Raw genomic sequence first — 23,025 nt, forward strand, 5'->3', positions numbered from 1 at the left:
TGAGTGCACACGGTTGCCCTGGCCACCATGGTCAGGGGCAGGTCTCCTAAGGTTGGCCACATGCTGGTTGTTACTGTAGGTTGCAACTATAATGGGCCAGTGAGGGAACGTAGGCAGAGACTCAGCCTACCCCAGTCTCTCTGGTGGCAGATGGAGAAGCAGGAAAGGTGCCAAGCCTTCTAATGACTACAAATCCATGCTTTTCCTTTTGTCCCAGAAGACTTGCCCACATGGCCACTGCCAGACGTTACTATAATCTTAGCCTCTGTTGTTCACATTATCTAAAATGTCTTGAGCACCTTCTGTACTCAAGGTACAGGGATGAGAACCCAGATGGCGAGTTGCAGTCTTGCGATTCAGAACACAAACTTAATAATCTAACAGACCTGGCTTCAAATTCTGCCACTTACCCAAATTTCTCAATAGTCACTTAACCTTTTTGAGCTTTCACCATGCAAGTTAATTTTAGTTTCTCCATCTGCAAAATGGTGAGCACAGTACCTACTGCTCGTGGACTTATGAGGAAGAAATGCAAGAAGGATGGAAAACCCTTCCTCTATGGCTGGTCCTCAATATATGATCTCTACTCTTAGTCTGAGAGGCTTCCTTCCTGTTCTTCAGAAATACATAGTCTGATAAAGAGGAGTTGTAAGACTAATATACAAATGATTATGGCACTAAGTATAGTAAGATAAATTCATTGAGAGAGTGTTGGAGAGTTGTAGTTTGATCAAAGGAGGAAGAAATTATCTGTGGTTGTTGGAGACCAGAAAAGTTCAAATAGGAAAGTGGCATTAAAAACAGATTTCTCAAAGGGAATTTTTAAGGGAAGGGTCTCTAGATGTAAGGTAAAGTGGGTTAGGACTGGATGATGAGCTCAGTTATGAACACGTTCAATGTGAGCAGTAAAGCAGGCACATGTTATAGCCCTAGCCCCAATGGACTTGTAAAACTGTGTAAAATATGTGATTTCAGACACCAGCAACTCTGCTAAAGACCAAAAGCAAGAAGGGAGACAGTGAAGCAGATGTGAGGAAAAGAGGTTCTTGTCCTATGTTTGAAAGTCAAAATGAGATGGTCATTGTATGCTTGATTAGCTCACTTGTTTTTTTGTTTAATAATTCATTTATTCATACATCTGCTTATTCAGCAGTTACTTTTTGAATATAGACTCTCTGCTGACCACCGTGCTAGGCTATTAGGTGTTTACCCTGTACTAATGAGTACATGGTCTTCAGTTTAGCTGCTTCTGAGCTCACAAGCATTGGTGACTCTCTTTCCTCTCATCAGCCTATGCCTTCAACTCTGAAGAACCTCCATTCAAGTCCACTTTATCAGACTGGGTGGACTTGGCATAAACCCAACCTTGATGCTCTGAATGTGCAGGGGTTTTGGAGGCTGGAAAGTAGAGTAGTGAAGAGTATTATTGTTGAGTCAGTCCAGTCTGGGTTAGAATTCTGGCTCCATTACTTTCCAATAGTGACCTTGGGCATATTACAGTCATGTATCATTTAATGATGGGAATATATTCTGAGAAATGCATTGTTGGGTGACTTCATTGTTGTGAAAACATCACAGAGTATGCTTATGCAAACCTAGATGGTATAGCTTACTACAGACCTAGACTACATTGTATAGCCTGTTGCTCCTCAGCTACAAACCTGTACACATGTTCCTGTGTTGAATACTGCAAGCAATTATAACACAATGGTATTTGTGTGTATAAACATATCTAAACATGGAAAAGGCACAATACAAATACGGTATTATAATCTTATGGAACCAATGTTATTGACCAAAACATCATGTGGCACGTGGCTATATTTGAACACCTTGTGCCTCCAAAGTCTCATCTGTATAACAGGGATGATGATAGTCACTGCTTCCTGGAATTGTTGTGAGGATTCAATAAGTTATTTTGTGTAAGAAAGAGCTTAACCTGTGTAGTGCTGGCTCACAAAAAGCACTCAATAATGTTAGTTTCCTGCTGTTATTTTAGTATTAATAACATCATCATCACTATGGCTATTACTACCCCCTACTGATAGTGGGCTTATTAATATGAGACAATTCAGTTGTTTTTCTTTTTATACTTTTTATACTGCTGTATTTATTCTACAAACTACTCACCAATATTTACTAAGTGGCAAACACCGTACTGGCAATATAGCAGGAATAAGACTGTCTTTTGCCCCTTGAGACATGGTAATCTTATGGGGAAAACAACTGGATTAAGTGCCACTTAGAGCTTATACCAAGAACTTAATGCCCAGACTTTACCTTGCCCTTATTTGCTATGTGGATGGAATTTCTCAGATGCCATCTGTAAACCCCACTGTGGAATCCTACTGTCCATGGCATCCTATGGGATTTCATATATCTGTGCTTAACCCTGGGAGAATTCCATCCCTATGATAAAAAGCAGAGAAGGCCTATTCAGTTTCCACGAGAGCAGAGATCCTCCCCATGCCAAGCCAGTGATGCCAATGAAGTGGACTTCAGATGAAACAGAGAAGGAGGCCCTGAGGTGTGGCTGGGAGTTGGAAAATTCCAGCTCTGGTTCTCGCTTTCTTACTAACCAGCTGTGTAAACTAACTGATGAATCATCCTTCTTCCCTCTAAGCTTAGTTTCTAAGCTGCCAAGCAGAGGACCAGGAAATGCAGATTCCCGAGACCCATTCCAGAGAGGAGGTCCAAAGGAATCTGCATTTTCAACACTTGCCCCTGGTGGCTGAGACAAGGGGGGTCTGCTGTCACTGGACTCCAGCATCCCTAAGACACATTCGAGCTATCATTTTTATGAACCTTTGTTATTTTTCAATTATTTGAGAATTGAAAATTCTCAAATAATCTGGAGAGACATGTTATATTTGCTATATGATTATAAATATCAGTATCTGTATTTACCTCCTCTCCTTTCCTAGGTTCTCAAATATCCTGCATTTCAGTGTAAACATCCACACCACAGCAATCTTTAAACACTGAAAAGTCCAGCTTCCTTTTATTTTTGATCCCAGTGGTAGAAGAAAAAAAAAAGCAGGCAACCCTGAAGACTAGATTCAGAACAATGACTCCAAACAGAGAATGAGCTGACGTGATATTAATCAGACTATAATTTACCTCTTGAAATATGCATTGCCAGCAATTGTGTCTTTTTTTCCCTTCCCTGTACTATGATTACTTCTTGCTCACTTTCATAGTTTCCAGTTCTATGTGGGTATTGAGAGTGAGAACATTTAATAATGCCCGACAGCTAATTAATCCTCACTGTGTAATGTGCCTGTTCTGTTTCAGTGCTGAGAGACTCAGCTTTTCAAAGCAAGAATGTGACTGTATCTTTCATGTAAGACAGCCTTTCAAAATCAATCTCGTTACCAAAAGAGCCTATGAGAAGCATGTCTATGAAAACTATATCCCCTGCTCAATATCATAACATAAAGCAATAATCATGGTGATAATTTAATAATAACACCTTACAGTTGTAAAGTACCATTTATATTGCAAAGCATTTTCTTACCTAGTCCCTTGATTCATCTTCAGAATAGCCAGTGAGGAGGGCAGGATAGGTATTTAGCAGGTGAAAATGCTGGTCTGCAGCATTTATTGATCATTTGTCATATCCCATGCACCATGCTGCACTCTATATCTGCATTAGCTATCTCAAAGGGTGTTAAAAAGCTCATTTAACAGATGAGGCTCCAAACAGTTAAGTAGCATACCCAAGATCATGCAGGGCTGAGAACCAAGCCTTAATCTACTTTGGTCTGGGATCTGAGCCCTTCAGTCCGATGCAGCCTCAGAGAGGGAAAATGACTTACCCAGTATCCCTCAACTGGTTATTCCAGGACTGGGACTAAAAATCAAGAGTTAGGGCTCTTAGACATATACAATTGGGCATTTGAAATGTTTGTCTTAATAATTAGTGCCATTATTATTCCAGGTCAGGGGATCAATTGATTGATATCTATCTATCTATCTATCTCTCTCTCCCTCCCTCCCTCCCTCCCTTCCTCTCCTTCTCTTCCTCTCCCTCCCTCCCACCATGACTCCCCCCTACCACTGTCCCCTCCCCCCACCACACACACATACACACACTTACACATTGGCTTTCCAGATCTCTGACCTCAGCAGTGGAGAAACAAAGGGCTTGAGGTCTCTCTGCAGTTTTACTTCACAAGACCCTCCATGCCATTCTTCCCCAATCTCCCACTGCCCAGGAGTAACAGACCCTCAGAGCTCTTCCTAGGTAATGGGAACTCACCATTAAAGTGACTTAATCAGCCTGAAATGGAAGTTGGGTGGTGAGAAATCACACTTAGCATACTTCTCCCTGTAGGATGAGACTGCAGGTATTATTTTTCTCATTATTATCAGCTGCCAGTGCCCTGGGAACCTAGGCCAGGTTGAAATAGTCATTTTTACCTATTATAAATATAGAGTCTAGAAGTTATGAGCTCCCAAGCTGTGACTTGTCATAACCTTCCCAAAATGAAGGTGATGTGATGAATTCAATTTTTCTAATGAATTTTATTCAAACATGACTTACGTCAAATAAAAATAATTATAGCCACCATCTGTTGAGTGCTTCCTATGTGCCAGGTGCTAGATTTTATATCCTTAATATCACATAGTCCTCATTATACCTCTCTTGGGTAGGTTCTATTATTCTCTCCAGATCATCTGAAGCCATAGCCTACTCTGCGTTTCAGTATCTGCTCAAGTACTACCTAACAGGCCCTCCTAGGGTATCCCTATGGAAAAGAGCACGTACACATTTTCCATTCATTCTCTCTGCCCTTTTTTGCTTAGCTCTTGTCACTGTCTAGCATTTTCTTCGCTGTCTGCCTCCTCTCCACCCCCAGTAAAATGTAAGCTCCATGAAAGCAGGGACTCTGTTTTGTTCTCTCCTGCAGCTCCGGCACCTGGAACAATCCATGGCACATGGTAGGCATTCAGTAAATATCTGTCAAGTGAACAGATTACACAGAAATGGAAACCAAGTTTTAGAGTAGCCAAGAAGTTTGCCCAAAATCTCATGGCTAGAAAATGGAAAAGCTGGAATTCAAACCTCATCCACATGACTCCATATCTGATGTTTTTCATTCTTATTCTCTACAGTTCTGCTTTTTAAGAAAATATTAATTGCTGAACATGGGGCAGGAATGTTTTATTATTGACTGATGTCTCTCAGAGCTTTTTATCAAAGCTTTCTTAACATATGAGCTTGATTTTGGTGGAACGGTAGGTGGGGGTTGAGGGCTGCAGAGGCTCTTCTGCCACAGGGTGGGTACACAAGGGAAGCCCTGATTTTTAGAGGAAAGGTCAAATGACATCATGTTTTACACAATAACTGCTTCTGTCTTCCTCTCGGCACAGGACACACACAGTCTCATGACTCTCCAGAACTAAACTTTTTCCACTTAAAATGACCCTGATGTTAGCAAATCCCATTGGTGGTGATTTGGACACAACCATAGGCACCGTCTAAGACACTTGGCCAACTGGCATTCAGTTTTACCAGCTCTGACTCCTGAATGAGGACTTCTTGAGGACCATTGCTAAAAGGTCATGAGATTAGGCAGGGTGACTGAAAAGACCAGCTAGTTTTCCCAAAGAGAGATCCTATGATGAAACAGCTTAATTAACTACTTGATTTGTTTCCTAGAGAACTGATTAAACAGACTATTGGTTTAGGTTTACTAATAATAGCCACTATGCATGTTCAACCCTTCTTAGTGACAGGCTTGGGGCGCAGCTGTTTGATATCCATTCTTTATCATCATTCTGTGACTTAGGCATCCTGCCCATTTTAGAGATGTATAAACAGAGGCTCAGAGAGGTAAGTACTGGCTTAAGGCCTTGCAGATAGTAAACAGCAAAGCCAAGAATGGAGTCCAGGTCTGTCTGACCCCAGAGCTCCTGTTCCTCACTATTATTAGGACTATTTAATGGCATGGCCCTTGATTTAAACAACAGTGAGGATGACAACATCTGATGTGCAGGACTTTTCCATGTATTTTGTATCTCAGTTAGTGCCTATGAGGCTACACACTGTACTAAGCATGCACCAGAAAGTGTGGTTCTTACAAAGATGAATGAAACACACTCTCTGTCCTTAAGGGGCATGCAGGAGACAAGTTACGAGTGGCTGAAACATAAAATGAATTCAATCAGTGGTTCTTAAATGATCATGTGCCTCATGGTCACCGGGAACTCTGCCTAGAATATAATTTCTGACCTCATCACTAGGGATGCTGGTTTAGAAAGTTTGAGTTGGACTCAAAAAAATGACATCTTTGACAGGGCCCCTCCCAGAAAATGCCCAGGTGATTCTGGTGCAGGTGGTCTCTGGACCACACTTTGAGAAATCATGGAGAAGGATAACTGTCCTGAGAAAAGCAAGATGATAACCATGGCAGTTCAGAAGAAGCACAAAGGTAGGAGACAGAGGATTAGGAAGGAGTTTCCATGATGCATCTGGAAGGTAGATGGGCTTTCACGCTGGACATCTCATTTGAGGCTCCCAAGGATCCTTTGAGGCATGCAGGATGTGCATTGCCATTTCTTTCTTTCTAGTAGTGTGGATGTGATTATCCCATTTATAAAAGAGGGTAACTGGCTCTGAGGGGCCAGGTATCTCATCAGGGTCACACAGCTAGAAAGAGGCAGAACTAGGAATGAAGCATGTTCTGTCTGTCCACAGCCTTTAGGCTTTCTTGCTCCTTCAGAGGTACCTATGTCATGATACTCATTCTGTGAGAAGGGGGAACCCCAGGCCAGATTTAGTGCAAATTATTGGTTGAGTCAGGATCAGCCTTTACTGCCCTAGGTTTTAATTTTCGGTATATGCTTTGATAACTGAGGCCTCTTAGGACATAGATACAGCCTTCCTCTACCATTTTTAATTTTTTTAGACTTCATTTTGTGATTTATTGCTGCTCTGGGAGCTTCATATCCAATCCTTTTATGGTTTCATCTTTTATTTCCTTACATTTGTTGCAAATAACAATGGCGTGTTTAGCTACTGCAGTGAAAAATCAATCAAGCCTATTCCATATTCACAGGCTTGCAATGGCACCAACAGCTCCTGGATTAGATTAACTTTGTGAATGTGTCATTCTGGTGTGGGTAATTTCTCAACCTTCGCTCCATCCTCCCCCTCCTGCCTCGGTGGGTGGATATTAAGATCTCTCATTGATTGACTGCCCCGAAAGTGAAGACTGGCATGTGATGTGTGTAACTCAGTGGGACGTACATACTCTGTGTTTATGAAAATAAATAATAATTTCTGTTATCATTATTGATTGCCATCATTATCTGATTGTATCTGTCTGTGTCATGGGGTTTCAGTTACGGGATCAGAAAGCCCTCTATGAGAATTCAGCCACTACCCTCACTGACAAGCCTTTGTGTTTTGACATGTTTTGCCTTTGGGGGATGAGGGTTGGGGATGTTTCTCTTCTGCTCATTGGCTAATATTTTTGGCTAATGTTCAGAGACATGATGGTAATTGAGTTCCATATTAGCCAAAGGAACAGCTTCAGTTGGAATTAAAAGAGCAGCTAACATTTATGCTAATGTTCCAAGAACACTTTGCATGCATTGGCTAATTTACTCTTCAAGATTAACCTGTAACATAGTCACTGATATTATCCTTATTGTAGAGATGTGTTAGCTGAAGCCAGAGAAGTTAAAGAACTTGCCTTAGGTTAGACGGCTAGTAAGTGGTAATGCTTCGACTTGAGTGCATGTCTTTATGACTCTAAATGCTGCTGTCCTGCCTCTTATATTAAAATAGAATGCTTAGTGTATGCATCTGAATATTCAGTGTAAGCCAAAACACATATGAGTAAGCAGGGGCTGGAAAACAACTTTGCAAGGAGATTGTAAAAGTTACTGGTGCCTTGGGCATAGGTGGGCTTTCTATTTTATTTTGGGAGAAGGCGGGGTAGGAAGGGTACATGAAACTAGGTCATGGCTTACCAAAGCTGGATGATCATCAGACTCTGGGAACATCTAAGTCATCCCCAACCAACTGACTCAGAATCTCCAGGAGTAGGGCCAAGGCACCCACCTGTATCACTCGGCCATATTCCTGACCATCCTGAAGATCAGCTGGATTTGAGACCCTTTGGCATAACGATCTCTCTACTCAAAAGTAGAGATTCTCAGATTTGATTTTTAAAATTCCTTCCTTTTTCCTCTTGTCTCCTCCTACCTCAAGGTTCTATATAGATTAGACTGAGGACAACATTATTATCAAAACGTGACTGCCTTTACACTAAGCAAGTGATTTGATTTAGAATGAGCATCCATGATGACTCTGTGATTGATTGTGAGCTGTTAGTGCCTTTTATAACTCAACTTCTTTCCCCTTCTTACTCCTGGTCAATTCATGGGGGCAGCCCACTTAGTTGCCAGTGTGCCATAAGAGTAACACTATTGCAAACATTTATTAAGTATGTATTTTGTGCCAGGCCTTCTGCTAGGCAGGTACCATCTCACTATGCCCAGACGGCCATCTGTGGAGTGGGTACTATTGTTATCCCCATTTTGCAGATGAGGACATTTGATCTAGAGAGCTATAGCAATATGCTCATGTCTATAGCTACTCAGTGGCACAGCCATATTTTTAAACCAGGTGAAAGCTGACTCCAAAGTAATAACTATACTTTCTTACAGAGGTTGGGCTGATAAAGTCACTTGTTGAAGTATCTAGCATAATATCTTGTACCTATGCTTAGTTTATGTTAATCCCTTTCTCCTCTTTTTTCCCATCGTGTCTTTTACCTAGAGACTAGGAGTTTCAGGAAAGCATGATGAGTATATTGAAAAGTTCAAAGTAGTATTACATCTAGAGACAAGCAATTCATTATGCTTTGAATCTGCCTTTGTACTGACTCTCCTAAGCTGCCTTGCATTCAGAGTGTATTCACTGACAATAAAATATTTTCTTTCTTCCCAAAGGTACCTTTGTTATGCTGCACTTACCGTGTAGTAATTAGATCCAACATAGATGTAAATATAAGCAGAACCCTATACCTGGCTTAGGATCGAGTTCTCTTTGTCTTTTGCTCCCAAACCCTTTGGAAGGTGTCCATGGCTTCTTGAATGTGATAGGAACCAATAAAGGACACCTCCCATATGTACACTCAATGGCAGTGGCAAGCTGAGAAGTCCACTTGTGTCAGAAAAAGAAAAGAATCACATTACAGAAGCAAATCTGGATGTTTCCATGGCCTCTGGTGCCATTTACCTTGAGATTCCCTGGCCATAAAGCCTGGTAGTGTTCCAGGCTCTGACACATTGTCTTCCCCTAAACTTGGTTGTTAAATGGTCTGAATTTCAGAGATGTGGGAAGGTTGACAGGGCAGAGTTCTGGCCTTTTTAGGGCTTTGCAAGTAAGGATCTTGTCACTATTCCAACCTGATTCACACTGACCCAGATAGGATTTTCTCAAATGAGAAGTTATTAGAGTGATTCTCCCACCTTTTCATTTAAAGGGCTCTCTGTATACTTTTCAAAGGAAGTGAAAAATCAAGGTAATTGGATGATTGAAGGAGAGAATACTTTTATTTTCTGAATTTTTCAGATGAAATTATCTGAATTATGAGCATAATGGGAAAGATATTCGCCCCACACCAGGTCCCATTTCTGAGGTATGAGCTCACTGTTGCTGGAGCAATGGGTGTGTCTCTGGTACCCGAAACTACACGTGCATGTGTGGGCGTGTGCAGGCATGGACATGGCACACAGTACCCAAGCAGGGCATTGCTCAAGAAGCCTAAAAATGTTAACAAAGTAAAGAGCTGACTTTTATTTATTTTTCAACTAGACTTTACTAATAGGATATCAAAAATACATGCCTAGATCCCTTTTTACTACTAGGTTATGCAAAGAACTAATTTGAAATCAGTAGAGGACTTCTAGGGCCTCTCCTCATTATGCATTAGGATTTTTGTAGAAAATAATTAGTGCAAATGGATTTGGAATCCAACTCAATAGAGGACATGATCACTTTGATCCTAGTATGTTGCAAGCCGGGCTTCGACTGATGCATTGATGTAAGCATTTTAAATACCAGTACTTACCAGAGAAAAATATTTTAAATATTTCCCTAGGGGTAGTGTGCATAGCAAGATACTATCTTGTCTTTGATGCATAAAAACAAGATCTTGGTTGCAGAAAACTACTTACAAGGGTGGTTTCATGTTAGAGGAGATTGTTTTCAACAGAAAAATATATTTTATTCTCTGGTTTCCTTAGAATGGTTTAGCAACGAGGAAAGGAATTTTCTACCTGAAAGGTGTTAGGTTTGTGTTTGTTTGGATGGAGAAAGGTGGGTCACGCTCTTGTAGTTTGTTGCTGTGATCAGATGAGTTTATTTTCTTTACCAGAAAACTGTTAAAAGCAGTGGTACACACATGCATACGCATACTCTGTCTCACAAATGTCTCTGGCTCAAGTAATATGGGAAACTCTAGCTAAACACATTTAAGCAAATTTATTTACTTCAGGGTTTCTGGGAACTTTTAATATGATAATATGCAGTATCAAATCCAAGAAAGATATGTGGCACGAAGCGGTTTCCCCCAAACTTATTTGACCATGAAGAACTCTTTTCTCAATTCAGAGGATTACTGTTCTCTAGAACATTCTACTCCAAATGCAGTCCTTGGCCCGTGCCAGTACACAATGAGCTAAGGAGCTTGCACCAGGATATGAGTCATGTGTGCCACTAAGCCACTACATAGTTCAGCTGACACTTTACTTTTCCATAGTAAGACTTTCTCAATGGATGAAGCAATGCACTGATTTTGGCTTGAGCTCCTATACCTTGTTATGGACCAGTAATAAACAGTTCATCAGTCTATTTTGAGTAGCACAGCAGTAGACCTCACTTTGGGAAATGCTGGCTGAAGGAATTGGATCAGTGAACAGGAGTTACCCTCTGGCAAGATTTTCATTCTGCCCTTACTGCCTTCCAGTCACGGAATCACCTGATGGTATAAGATTCTTACTAGCACTTCCCTCTTGACATTCAAGTTCATTAATATCAACTGAAAACATACTAGTGCCTGATATTGTATCAGGAACTTTGCTCGTTTGCTAGTGTAATTGCTAACCCCATGAGCTATGACCACCGTTTCACAATGAGGAAACTCCAGCATGTGGAGGAGGCAGTCCGTCCTCTAGCAAGTGGCAGAAGCACAGTTCACTGCTGCCTCTCTAACTGCAGATGCCTCATTCTTCACCACCATGTTACCTGGCCTCCCAACAGCAATGGCTTTTAACCATCTGAGCCATGGAGGCTTTATCCTACTTTAGAGAGTTCTTGAAGCAGAAAAGAACCATCAGCCAATCTAAAACCAATCACTGTTCACAAATGTTTCCTTCTGTCTAACCTAACATTAATCTTACCTGCTACTTTTTAAAAAGGATTCCATACATATAGTCATGATGGACATGTGTGGTCTCTGCCCTCAAGGGATTTGTAATCCAGTGGCTAGGAATCTTTGGTTTGAAAATAGTCATAACGGGCCAGGAGTGGTGGTGCACGCCTGTAATCCCAGCCCTTTGGGAGGCTTGGGTGGGTGGATCACTTGAGTACAGGAGTTCAAGACTAGCCTGGGCAATATGGTGAAACCCTATCTCTATAAAAAATACAATAATTAGCCAGGTATGGTGGTGCATGCCTGTAGTCCCCACTACTTGGGAGGCTACGGTGGTTAGAATTGCTTGAGCCTGGTGTAGTGAGCCGAGATCAGGACACCGAACTCCAGCCTAAGTGACAGAGTGAGACCCTGTCTCAGAAAGAGGAAGGAAGGAGAGGAGGGAGAGAGACAGGAAATTTTTTTTTAAAGTATAAGATTATAGCATGATACCATTAATGTAAAAAATAAAGCAATGCTGTACCGCAAAAAAAAAAAAAAAAAGTGACGACATCAACTTCATTTGCCCTGCCTAACATTACAGTCAATCCCATTGTGTATTTAGAAACTGCCTGAGTTCTTTCTCAACATTTTATTCTCTACTCTGTGATCTCACATCGTCTCATTATTTTCAGGGAGTGAGAGTTCTGCAACATTCAATTAAATAAGGACACTGACTATTTAATGCGAAAACATCCAGACACAAGGTGAAAACTCTGTCCAATTATCTTCCCAGTTCAATATCAAATATACAGATGTTTAGAAACTTCTGAAAGCTTGAATTTTTAAATCATAGGCTCTCCAGATTCAAAGAGCATCTAAGAAAAGCATCCTATGAGGGAAACATAAGATTGTCAAAGCAGACAACAGGGCAGGAGTTCTGGAGTTATAAGGTTAGAGATTAAGATAGAAGTGACAAAACAAAGCCACACTTGGTTATCATTAGTCTTTCCCATAGTAAAATCCTCTATGCAGATGGACTCAGAGGTGACCACCACACCAGTCCCAACTAGATATGCCCTTGCACTACTTGGCGGTCAAACCAATTAAGAACATAAGCACCACGTCGGTTTCTTGCTATGCATTTTAAAAAATTAATTCCACAAGCACTTATTAAGTCCCTACTGTAAGCCAGGTAGTATGATTAGCCCTGGAGTTATAGAAGTGAACATGAAAGATATGGTTCCTGCCTTCATGGAGCTAGCCGTCTCTTTGGGTTGGAAAAACATGCATAAAATGCTGCTAATGTAAAGCTGACAATGTAATGGGGCCTCTAGAGGAAAGGTGCATGGTGTACAGGAGAGCAGATTATAAGAAGAATTTGATCTTTTCAGGGAGAGCAGAGAATAATTTCCTGAGCAATTAATATTTAAACCACAGCAGGAGGAAGGTAAGAAGAGGAGCAGGAAGAATGTTCCAGGCAGAGGAGGTGGCATGCACAAAGGCCATCAGGTAGGAAGTCACACAGGAAAACACAGTGTGGAAGGAGTTGCCCAGGTGGCTGAATGCTGAGTGCAGGGGATGTGTGGTACCAGTAAGATGCAGGTGGTGAGGCAGCTTATGGCCAGATCATGCTGGGCACCACAGGTCTTGTTAAGGAACTCGCTTTTTTCTCCATGAGCAATGCAAGCCCTCACTTCTCAGTACAGGTCATTTTTTGGAACAGCCCTACTTTGCCCAGATAGTTACATGTTCTGTACCGAAGACAGGATGTTCGTCAAGGTGGAAAAGCCACCTAGATAGTTCCTGGAAGAAGAGTTTAAATTTAGGAAGCAAATGACATTTTGTAAGTTTGGCCATGTTGCCCTCTAGCCCCCGGCTGCCATTGTTTCGATACATGTCAGGGCATGGCCTCCACCGGATTTCTCCAATATTAAGGCGTCCTCCCTCCAAGGTGAATCTGCCCATGAGTGATTGAATTGTTTGGAGGGTCATAGAACCTGACAGCTCCCTATTACACAAAGGAAAAGATAAGCTTCCGATTAGTCCTGGGGCAGGAGGAAGCCAAGATAGAGTGCACCTGTCAGAACTGCTTACGACATATAAATCATTACCTCAATTTTCCGTGCAAGCAGTGGGCCAGAGAGAGAGAGAGAGAAAAGTGACTGAGGTTGGTTAACAGTGCAGAACCATAAAAAAGAGCTCCTGCTTTCCTCCGAAGCAGGATTTCCTCTGCTGTCCCTGCAAAGAAAACTGAGCCCCATGCCCAGAGGAACGACAGAGACAAATGCCCACTGGCTCCAGCAAGGGGCAATTTGTTTCTATGGCATTTGCTAACAGCGTTTACTGCTAATCTAACATTAACAGCCACTAAGGCTTTCCCAGACTTTAACAGGGAGCATGCTTAGTATTGTACTTGCTATATGTTTGATCCTAGATTTCTCTACTTTGTAATTGTCATAACAATCATGGTTGTTATTGTTGCCATTTTCCTTTCATTCACTGGGCAAAATTCTCTGAGACAGACCAATTGCAACTAACCTGCTATCCCACAGTCCAGGATACCAGGGTATTTATAGTGAAGTGGCGGGAACATAAAAACAAAATAAGATTAAATGAAAGATAGCAAGTCCAAAGATGCTCAATAAAGATTCAAAAGCTTAAGTTGATTGGGCAGTACCCAGATTTTCATCACAATTTATGTTGTTTAAAATACCAAGTATCAGCTGGGCGCAGTGGCTCACACCTGTAATCACAGCACTTTGGGAGGCTAAGGCGGTTGGATCACAAGGTCAGGAGATTGAGACCATCCTGGCCAACATAGTGAAATCCTGTCTCTACTAAAAATACAAAAATTAGCTGGGTGTGATGGCGTATGCCTGTAATCCCAGCTACTTGGAGACTGAGGCGCGAGACTTACTTGAACCCAGGAGGCAGAGGTTGCAGTAAGCTGAGATCACGCCACTGCACTCCAGCCTGGCAACAGAGCAAGACTCTGTCTCTAATAATAATAATAATAATAATACCAATTATCTAGCAGAATGTGAGAACCTGAAATATCCTAGTTGGAGAAGCGCCAACACTGAGTAACTACTAACTTGTACAGCAAAACTCAAGAAATACTAAGTCTTGTGCTTCTTCTGGGCTACACTAGACAGAGTAGATAACACTCTGGGGGAGACTGGTTCATTCTTCAGAATAGATGTAAGCTCAGTTCCCAGAACTTTTGAGAGAGAGTTTGGTGAGTGGCACCTACATTGAAAGGGAGCCACGTGTTTGTCCAGCCCAGATATTCCTGCTGCCAATGATAGAAGAGACCTTTTATTCCACATTGGTATATTTTAAAGGGAAGCATATTCTCAAAATTACAACACAACCCAAGATGTATGAGCTGTCAATTACATTCCTTAGGATCAGAAGGGAAACATACAAACAGACCCTAAAAGTGCATCAAGACAGTACACAAAGGGATGTAGAAGCTGAGGGAATGAGTCACATGGATACCTTAAAATAAAACAAAATAATTATTTGTTTGTTCAAAATTGTGAGCAAAACGTTCTTACTGCCAGGAGAAATGTTGGGCAGACTTATTTCTACTTATTGTCTAATAGGGGCAGAAATCCCATAGTTGGAATCATTATGGGAGAGAGTCTAGGGCTTTAGAGTGACAACTCCAGGTTCAAATCCTAGCTCTGTCTTTGTATGACTCTGAATCTTTTACTTAAGCTCTCAACATATCAGTTTTATCATCAAAAAGGAGGGATAATATTATTTAAAGTATCTCATAGGACTTGTTATCAGAAAAAAATATTAGCACAGTATCTGGCTTTTAGCACTAACCATTCAATAATAGGTAGCTAGCTCCAAGATGGAAATCAGGAATGCTCAGAACAGAGAGATAACTGGGAGACTCCAGTTGCTACTTTTGGACAGAAGAATACATTTACAAAAGAACACATAAGAGGGAAGAGACTTCTAACTTGGTTGTATGGTCAGAGTTTATTTGCCTAAGACATACTGATCTCAACATGTAAGACTTCTTAGTGATTATTTCCATCCCTTACTGGAAGGAAGTTCCCCAGAGAATGGGAAACTCTGCAAGTGTGGATCAGATGGTGATGAAAAATAAATCGTCATTTGAGATTCTGGGGATAAAAGGAGGTAAGTGAGTTCACCCTCTAATGCCTGTTTTTGAAAAATCAGTAAACTTTCAAGTTCTCGCTGAGCTAAGAAAGGTTATATGCTCAAGAGTCATTCCTTTCTAGGGAAGAAGCTGCAGTTATGTGAGTGGCCTCTGGGCTGATGGCAGCTACGGTTGTCTGGAAAGCTGTTAAAGTCAAGAGTCTAGTTTCGAATCTTCCTTTAGATTCTCTGCTTCAATCATTAGTCCCCAAAAATGCAGAATTCTCAGCCTAGGCCATGGATTTCCCCTCAGGTTAAGGGATCCACTATCAAATATTAGATTTTCTGTCTTTATTTTCTAGTAGCAATAAAAAAAAAATCTTCTAAATAGGTTACTTTTCCTTAAATAAAAACAAACCCCCAAAAAGTTCTGTTGATATTTTCTCCTCTGTCTTGACCAGGGAAAAAGGGAAAAAAAATATCTTTTCTTCCAGCACAAGTTCATTATTAACCCATTTAACATTTGCAAATTCAGATACAACATAGACATTAGTTCTGACTTTCCAGAAATCTCCCTCTTAATTGGACTGCTTTCCTATAAAAATCATCCTGCCAGCATCTGTGGTAAGATAGATTCTGGAAAAACAATGTGCCATGCCAAATTACCAGGTAGAATTAGATTGCGCTATATTTCTGTTTGATAACAACACTGTGCCTTTGCATAATTCTTGCTGATTATCAGAAGGAAAAAACCATAACTCAGACAGATGAGCTTTATTGGCATTGGTCCCTTCTAGGAAAGAAAGAAAAATGTATGAACAGAAGCATTTGCAAGTGCCATATATGTTGAGAGAATGAAATTCCAAACAGTCTGTAAACTTAGCTTCCCTGCAACCTTAAAAAATAAAAATGCCTCCCTATATTTGGTGTCATAACTCAAGATTTGGGTTTATCCCATTTTCTATATTTCAAGACAAAAAAATTTACATGCCTATAAATATATCTAGAATAGAATGTCATTTTAAACTAGAGAGTTCTCGTGAAGGAAAAAATAAATCGTTGGAGAGAGTTGTGAGTCAGAGTCTTTATAGAACTTGGAAATTAACAAGAAAGTGTTAAATGAATACTCAAATAGAACAGCTGCATGTACTACTTATAGAGGGAGGGAGGTTGGTCTGCCATCTTTATTTGTTTGCATGCTGAACCAAACTATGGTGTCCGTTTTCCCTAGCTGTCTTTATCCATCTCAGTTTCTGCAAGCAGTTTTCTCTGTTGGGATAGATAATGTAACTTTAATCTGGAACATGCGAACAAAGTCTGCTTATCCTTTTTGTGTCTTTCAAGCATTCCCCCCACCCCCGTGTCTCCAGCAGTATCCTCGAGAGCTTTTCTTTTGCCTCTAAGTCCAGATTCTACCCCTTTCTCTAGGAGAATCCACAAAAACCTTTTGAGCCCCTTCCCTGAGCAAATTCAGGACTTCTCTGACTACTCAAGACTCAGGAATATTTAGTCTCTGTTTCCTGTACCCCAAACAGCTTCAGATGTCCGTCAGTACCCAGGGGCAGTTGTGTGGTTTGATCCTTGTTCAACATCAAAAACCAATGCTTTGCCTTTTGAGGACTGGAAAACAAGAATGTTGCTTCATAATCTTCCCCTGGGAAATTTACATCTCCTCTTGCCTCCTTGGATGTCTCCCATTGTGAAAGCGGCAGCAAATAATTTTGCTTCCCTATGTCTTTCTTTTTGGCACATTCTTACTTGTCGATCAATAAATTACCCCCTGCCAAGCTCCAGCAGCCTGGCTTCTGTCTTCACCACTTACATTTTCCTTTTGTGTTTAAAAAAGAGCTCATTATTTTTCTCTTAACCTCTAGTGAAATATTCCCTTTATTCTCTCCCTTTGTTTTGCTTATCGTTTAACTTAATGCTTAGTCCAACAGTCCCCATCTGTACCTGCCTCCGAGTCCTCCGCATTTTCCTCTTTAATAACCAGAAGTTAATGAGACCACCCTTGGAGTCACATGCTCCTTTTCTGATCACACCAGGATAAGGAAATGGGATTTAAATAGCAGTAGCAGGTAATACAATAGAAGAAAAGCCAGTCAGGTAAAACAGAGGATGTAGTTTCGTGCTCTCTGGGATGGATGATGTCTCCTTTTATAGCAGTGCCTCAGTTTTCTAATCTGAGAAGTGAAGTCAGCCATCACTTATAGTATCTGCTTCATGCAGTACTTGTGAGGATTAGATGAGATAAATTACATAATGTGTTTGATGAAGTGGCACACAGGAAGCCCACAGTAAGTATTAGACACTACTGTGTCATGATTATAGGAAGCAAACATAAAAGACAATCCTGCCCTTTACTAGGTTTGAAAGCTGCAGTTATACATGGGTGAGAGACAGAGGCATTCAATGTCCAGCCAGGAATCCCAGCTCTATTTGTTTATGCAAATAACTCATCAAACCCACCATTTAGCAGTTCTTAACTGAGAGAAGGTATGTGAAATAACATTGAACAACCTGAGGAAAGAGACATGTTTTTCTATTCTCAAGACCCAATATTTTGCCTGACACAGTACATTTTCTATAAATATTTAAAATCAACGTACATGAATCACCTAACATACCACCTTTGTGTACATCATTGTGATTCCCAAAGTCTGGGATATGTGTTTCTGTTGATATAAGACACAACTCTACGTAATATTGAGTCACATAATTGAGGAAGTTACTCCTTTCTGTCCTGCTTTATAAATTATTATGATTACATCAAGCCCAAAGTCTCACTTTGATGTTAATATTTTTTAACCTCTCATAACACTTACAAATCTTGATTTTTTTAAACTGAGAACTGACCTTACACTCTGTCTTTTCAGGTGACTATATCTGGCTAGAATTTAAAAACAATTTTTATTGTATTTATTTTTATGATTTTCTTCTTTTATGACAATTCATAGAAAACTGGTTTTCCATGTATTACAGTAATGTAAAGTTCCCTATGAAAGTAAAGTTAGTTAACTAAAAGCAAATCAGTTTAAAGAAAATACTAAGTGGGCCCCGGGCGCAGTGGCTTATGCCTATAATCCCAGTACTTTAGGAGACTGAGGCAGGTCGGATCACTTGAAGTCAGGAGTTCGAGACCAGCCTGGCTGACATGATGAAACCCCGTCTCTACTAAAAATATAAAAATTAGCTAGGCCTGGTGGCACATGCATATAGTGCCAGCTACTCAGAAGGCTAAAACAAGAGAATTGTTTGAACCCGGAAGGCGGAGATTGCAGTGAGCTGACATTGCGCCACTGCACTGCAACCTGGGTCACAGAGCAAGATTCTGTCTCAAGTAAATAAATAAATAAATAAATAAATTACTAAATAAATAATAGTACAGGTAAAACAGATAAGTCAAGAAAATCTGAAGGGTTTTTAGGACTGAGTTTTAGAAAGCACTATTCTAATTTTCCCTCAATTATTTGGAGAGCTTTTTAAAAAAAATCAGTATACCTAGACCTTACCTCAGACCAACTGAGTTCATCTCAAAGTCTGTATTTTCTACTTCTCTTTAAGAACTCTCAGGTGATTCCTATTTTTTAAAAAAACTGGTTTAGGAATCTCTGAATGAGAAAAATCAGATTTTGTTTGTAAATTCTTTTAAATTCACTCAACAAACATTTGTTGAGTATCTATTCTGCATAATGTCCTGTGTCCTGGATGCCAAGGATATGATGGAAAATAATACAGATACTGTGTTTATAGATACTGTGTTCACTGAGTTTTTGCCTGCTTATGAGCTTTGCTTCTATGCTAAATTACAACCTGAAAGATATGAAAGTGTCATAATTTTGTGAACATTTTTTGGTTATGATTCTGACATTGAGTTTACTGCAGAGAGAAGCCTGAAGCCAGCCTTATTTTCCCTCTAATACAAGAGGAATTCATTTTTAAAGATCTAGATAATCCATAAATCTTCTTATACTCAAAATATAATAACATCACCAGAAAAAAAATGCCATGGTATTGAGCATTCTCTGTAAGGTTCAGATGGTATTTGAATCCTAGTTCTGCTGATCCTGAGGACCTCATGACTTACTATGTCATTTAACCTCACTGAGCCTCAGCTCTTTAAAGTCTGTAAAATATTTATAGTATCAATCATGCAGGACTTTGTGAAGCTTAAAGGAGGTAACGTGTGTAAAGCATACAGGGGACAGTAAGCGCTTTTTAAAAGGTCATTAAAGTGGCAGTTTTACAGAGGTTAGGTTCCAAAGTCATCCCATAAAGCAAGTACCAGGTTTGGTAAAAATACTCTTGAAAAATCCCATAAATCACTCATAGATTTGTTTGTATTTCTAAACTCTATATAGAATAATATATACATATAAATATATAGGATATAAAGAATAATGTAGAATATAAGCTATGCAAACAATATGAAGGGCCATTTGTGGAAAATACACTTCCATAAACCTTAGTAACTTATTCAACATCCCACGATGCTCAGAGATGAGATCCACCCATCACCGTCGGTCTCAAGAAAAAGCAGATTAACTCCCCTCCCCCATCTCATACTCACTGGGACCTCTGACCCATTATTTAAATTTGTTTCCTTCCTTTGTTCATTTTATTCTAAGCATATATAGTTGAATTCACATATTAAATGCATATGTGATGCAATTCAGTACATAATTATATTCCTAGATTAGAGGCAAAATAAATACTCAATAGAATATAAAATAGGAAGTCAGGTACCATAATTTGATGTTCAACTACAGTGATTTTAAATGAACTGCACATTTGTTCTCTTTCCCCTCTCTATGATTAGTTTTCCCTTCTTTTTAGGTTTTCCTTTCCTTTCTGTTAGCCTCAGAGCTTGATGGTTTTTAAAGGAGGTCCTCTGCTTTGGCTATTGGAGAAAATAATTTATATTCCTTCCTTCAGGAAGAAAATGAATTAATGGAGTCTACAGTCCTCAAAGGCAATAACCTCCATCCATTCCACCCATGCCCTGCTTCCTTCCATTCTATGGCAATGCAGTTCACAACATTTGGGGGCAAAGAGGTCAGAAAGCAGTACAGAAATGGATGGCAACCTTGAAAACTTGAAGGGAATAGATAGGATTCAGAGTTCTAAAAGGATAGAGCATAGTGCTGGGACATGTGGAGAGAAAACTCAACCATTCATTTGTAGAAAGTGGAAACACAGCCAAAGTAAAGTTGCAGAAAAAGATCTCAGGGTTTTAGTGAATAACATAAAAGTGTTACTTAAAAGTAGACCAGGTGTAAGTCACCCCAAACAGTGCGTTGTTCCAGAGGAAGTAATTACCTAATTTTCTTCAGTTCAGGATAGATTCTTACTCTAATATGGTTTGAGGATCTGGTTTTTAAAAAGAATGTGATTGCCATGAAAAGGCCTCATAGCACTTCTAAGATTGGTAGGAAAGTTGGGGGAAATTTTAAGGGGGCATTACATAAATGGGTTCATTGCCTAAAGAAGATTGAAAGGCAATTATAACATTCTAAACCAAGTAAAATTTCTAGCTAGGGAATAGTGACCACTTGTGCTTTGCCTTCCTTGTACAAGACACTGTTAGAAATCTAGATTAAAACACTAGGAGCTCAAGTTACAAAATGATTCCAGGAAGGTTGTCAAAATAGTGACAGGTTGAAGAAGGAAGCTAGAGAATTAATCATTTTCTTTAGGACTCTTAAAAGTATACAATTATTCTTCATCATAGTGGGTACATACAAGAAAGGAGGAATGAAAAGAGCTCTGTTAACTGCAACAGTCGGGTTCTGGGATGATTTAGGGATATGGATGGGTGGATAGAAGTGAAGTGAACAAAGGAATATCCTAGGAAAAGGTGTGGATGTGATTATGAATATGGGATGTCCAAGGGACAATGATGAGACCCAATTAGAGGGCTCTGACGCTTTCTTCTTCCCACTTTGTTTCTCTGCCTGCTTGTTTCCTTCTCTCCTTTCTGATAGCACTGAGCAATTGGGCTGAAAGTGTTATAAAATCTGGGCTGGAGTGACTCATTGGAGGCCATATTCAGGCTGGTAAACAGATGAAGTCATTGGTAAAAAGAGGAGAAAGGGCCAGACATGCAGAGAGAAGGCGTTTAAGAGACCAGGTGGCCCCTAGGCGAGACAGACAAAGAGAGAAACAGAAAAACAAAGCATATTTTTCGAGGTTCCTAACAGCTTGCCAAGTCCCTGTTCTATTTCATATGCTCCATTTCTGTCTCGATGATCTGTAATATTTTTCTATCCTTCAATAATCCTTTTGGGTTTTTTTAAGTAAGTTTAGGAAGGTTTCTGTTCTTAAAATCTAAAGAGCCCAGACTAGACTACTACTTCACCTCTCTGCTTTCTTCTCTTTTTCCATTTTTATTTCTGAAAGCTTGGCATCTTTTTACTCTATAGAGTCTTATTTCTGCTTCTTTTCTCAGATACTCTCTTCTCTTGCTCATCCCATCCTGTTTACTGTTTATCTCCTTTGTGTGTGTGTGTGTGTGCGCCTATTCCTGCTCTCTCTCTTTGGAACCAGCAAACCTTCCTCTCTGGAGTTATTTCTTCTTCATCCACTTCATATAACAATTTATTTTCTAGAATCATTACATTCAAATTCAGCTCAGCCATTGGGGAAGAGAAGATTTAAGGTCTCTCCCACCCTCAAGCCTGAATTCAGAACATTGCCATTGTCTTCTCCACCTCCCTAACTCATTTGTTCATCTTCTGATCAATAGCCTTTATTAGACAGAAAAATCCAATTATTCAGAACCTACTGTTCAGTAGATTCCTACCACCATCTCCCACATTCACACACATACCATTTCCTACTTCCGTATTTTAAGAGAAAGTGACAGATCTAGGAGGAGAGGTTAGGAAATCACACTCAAGTTCAAAACAGTCAATAGTATAGAATAGATTCAACTTGGTATATTACTTCATTTGAAAAAAGACCTGGGAATTTTACTTGATATGATATGGACGATTACAAAGGGAAGTCTGTTTTAACGTACAGAAACAGAAAGCACATGTCTTCTTTGGAATAATAAATGCCTGTGTTCTGAACTGGTAGATTGTGTTCAGTGGAGCAAAGCATCTGTGGAGGCCAAGTGACCCTAACCATTATTGAAGTGTGAAGATTGGAGGCTGAGTCTTGGTATAATCTATCAAACTGGAGAGGAGATGGGTTGAGAGCTGTCCTCAAGTATCTGAAGTGCCATTGTGCAGAGAAAGGGAGTGGGCTGACTCCCTGTCCACTCTGGGAACAGGTGGACAGTTCAGGAAAACAGATATAAGCTCACAGGAATGAGGAAGTTGTGCTCATTAGAGATTCTTAAGTTTTCCCAAGAAGAGTCCAGTGGAGACTGAAGAATCTTAAGAATCCTGCCCTGACAAAACATTAAACATGACGTCTTCCCTTCCTTTTCTTACAAAAGCAATGCATGTTTATAGAATCCAGTCAAATAATACTATACTTACGGTTCCATATCTCAGGGTAACTAAGGTTGCTAGTTTGGTGTGTG

General features: G+C 40.1%; 1 protein-coding gene and 1 long non-coding RNA gene across 2 annotated transcripts in view; both read left to right on the forward strand.

The window, feature by feature from the left end:
* LOC105466919 (protein phosphatase 2 regulatory subunit Bbeta) overlaps positions 1-23,025 on the forward strand; it is a 111,950-nt gene that overhangs the window by 16,573 nt on the left and 72,352 nt on the right.
* Positions 6-22,400, forward strand: LOC139363745 (uncharacterized). The gene is made up of 2 exons (XR_011624600.1): positions 6-12,884; positions 15,443-22,400. It is a non-coding gene; the product is annotated as an uncharacterized lncRNA (long non-coding RNA).

Source organism: Macaca nemestrina, chromosome 6, assembly GCF_043159975.1.
Source record: "Macaca nemestrina isolate mMacNem1 chromosome 6, mMacNem.hap1, whole genome shotgun sequence".
In the NCBI taxonomy this organism is placed as follows: Eukaryota; Metazoa; Chordata; class Mammalia; order Primates; family Cercopithecidae; genus Macaca; species Macaca nemestrina.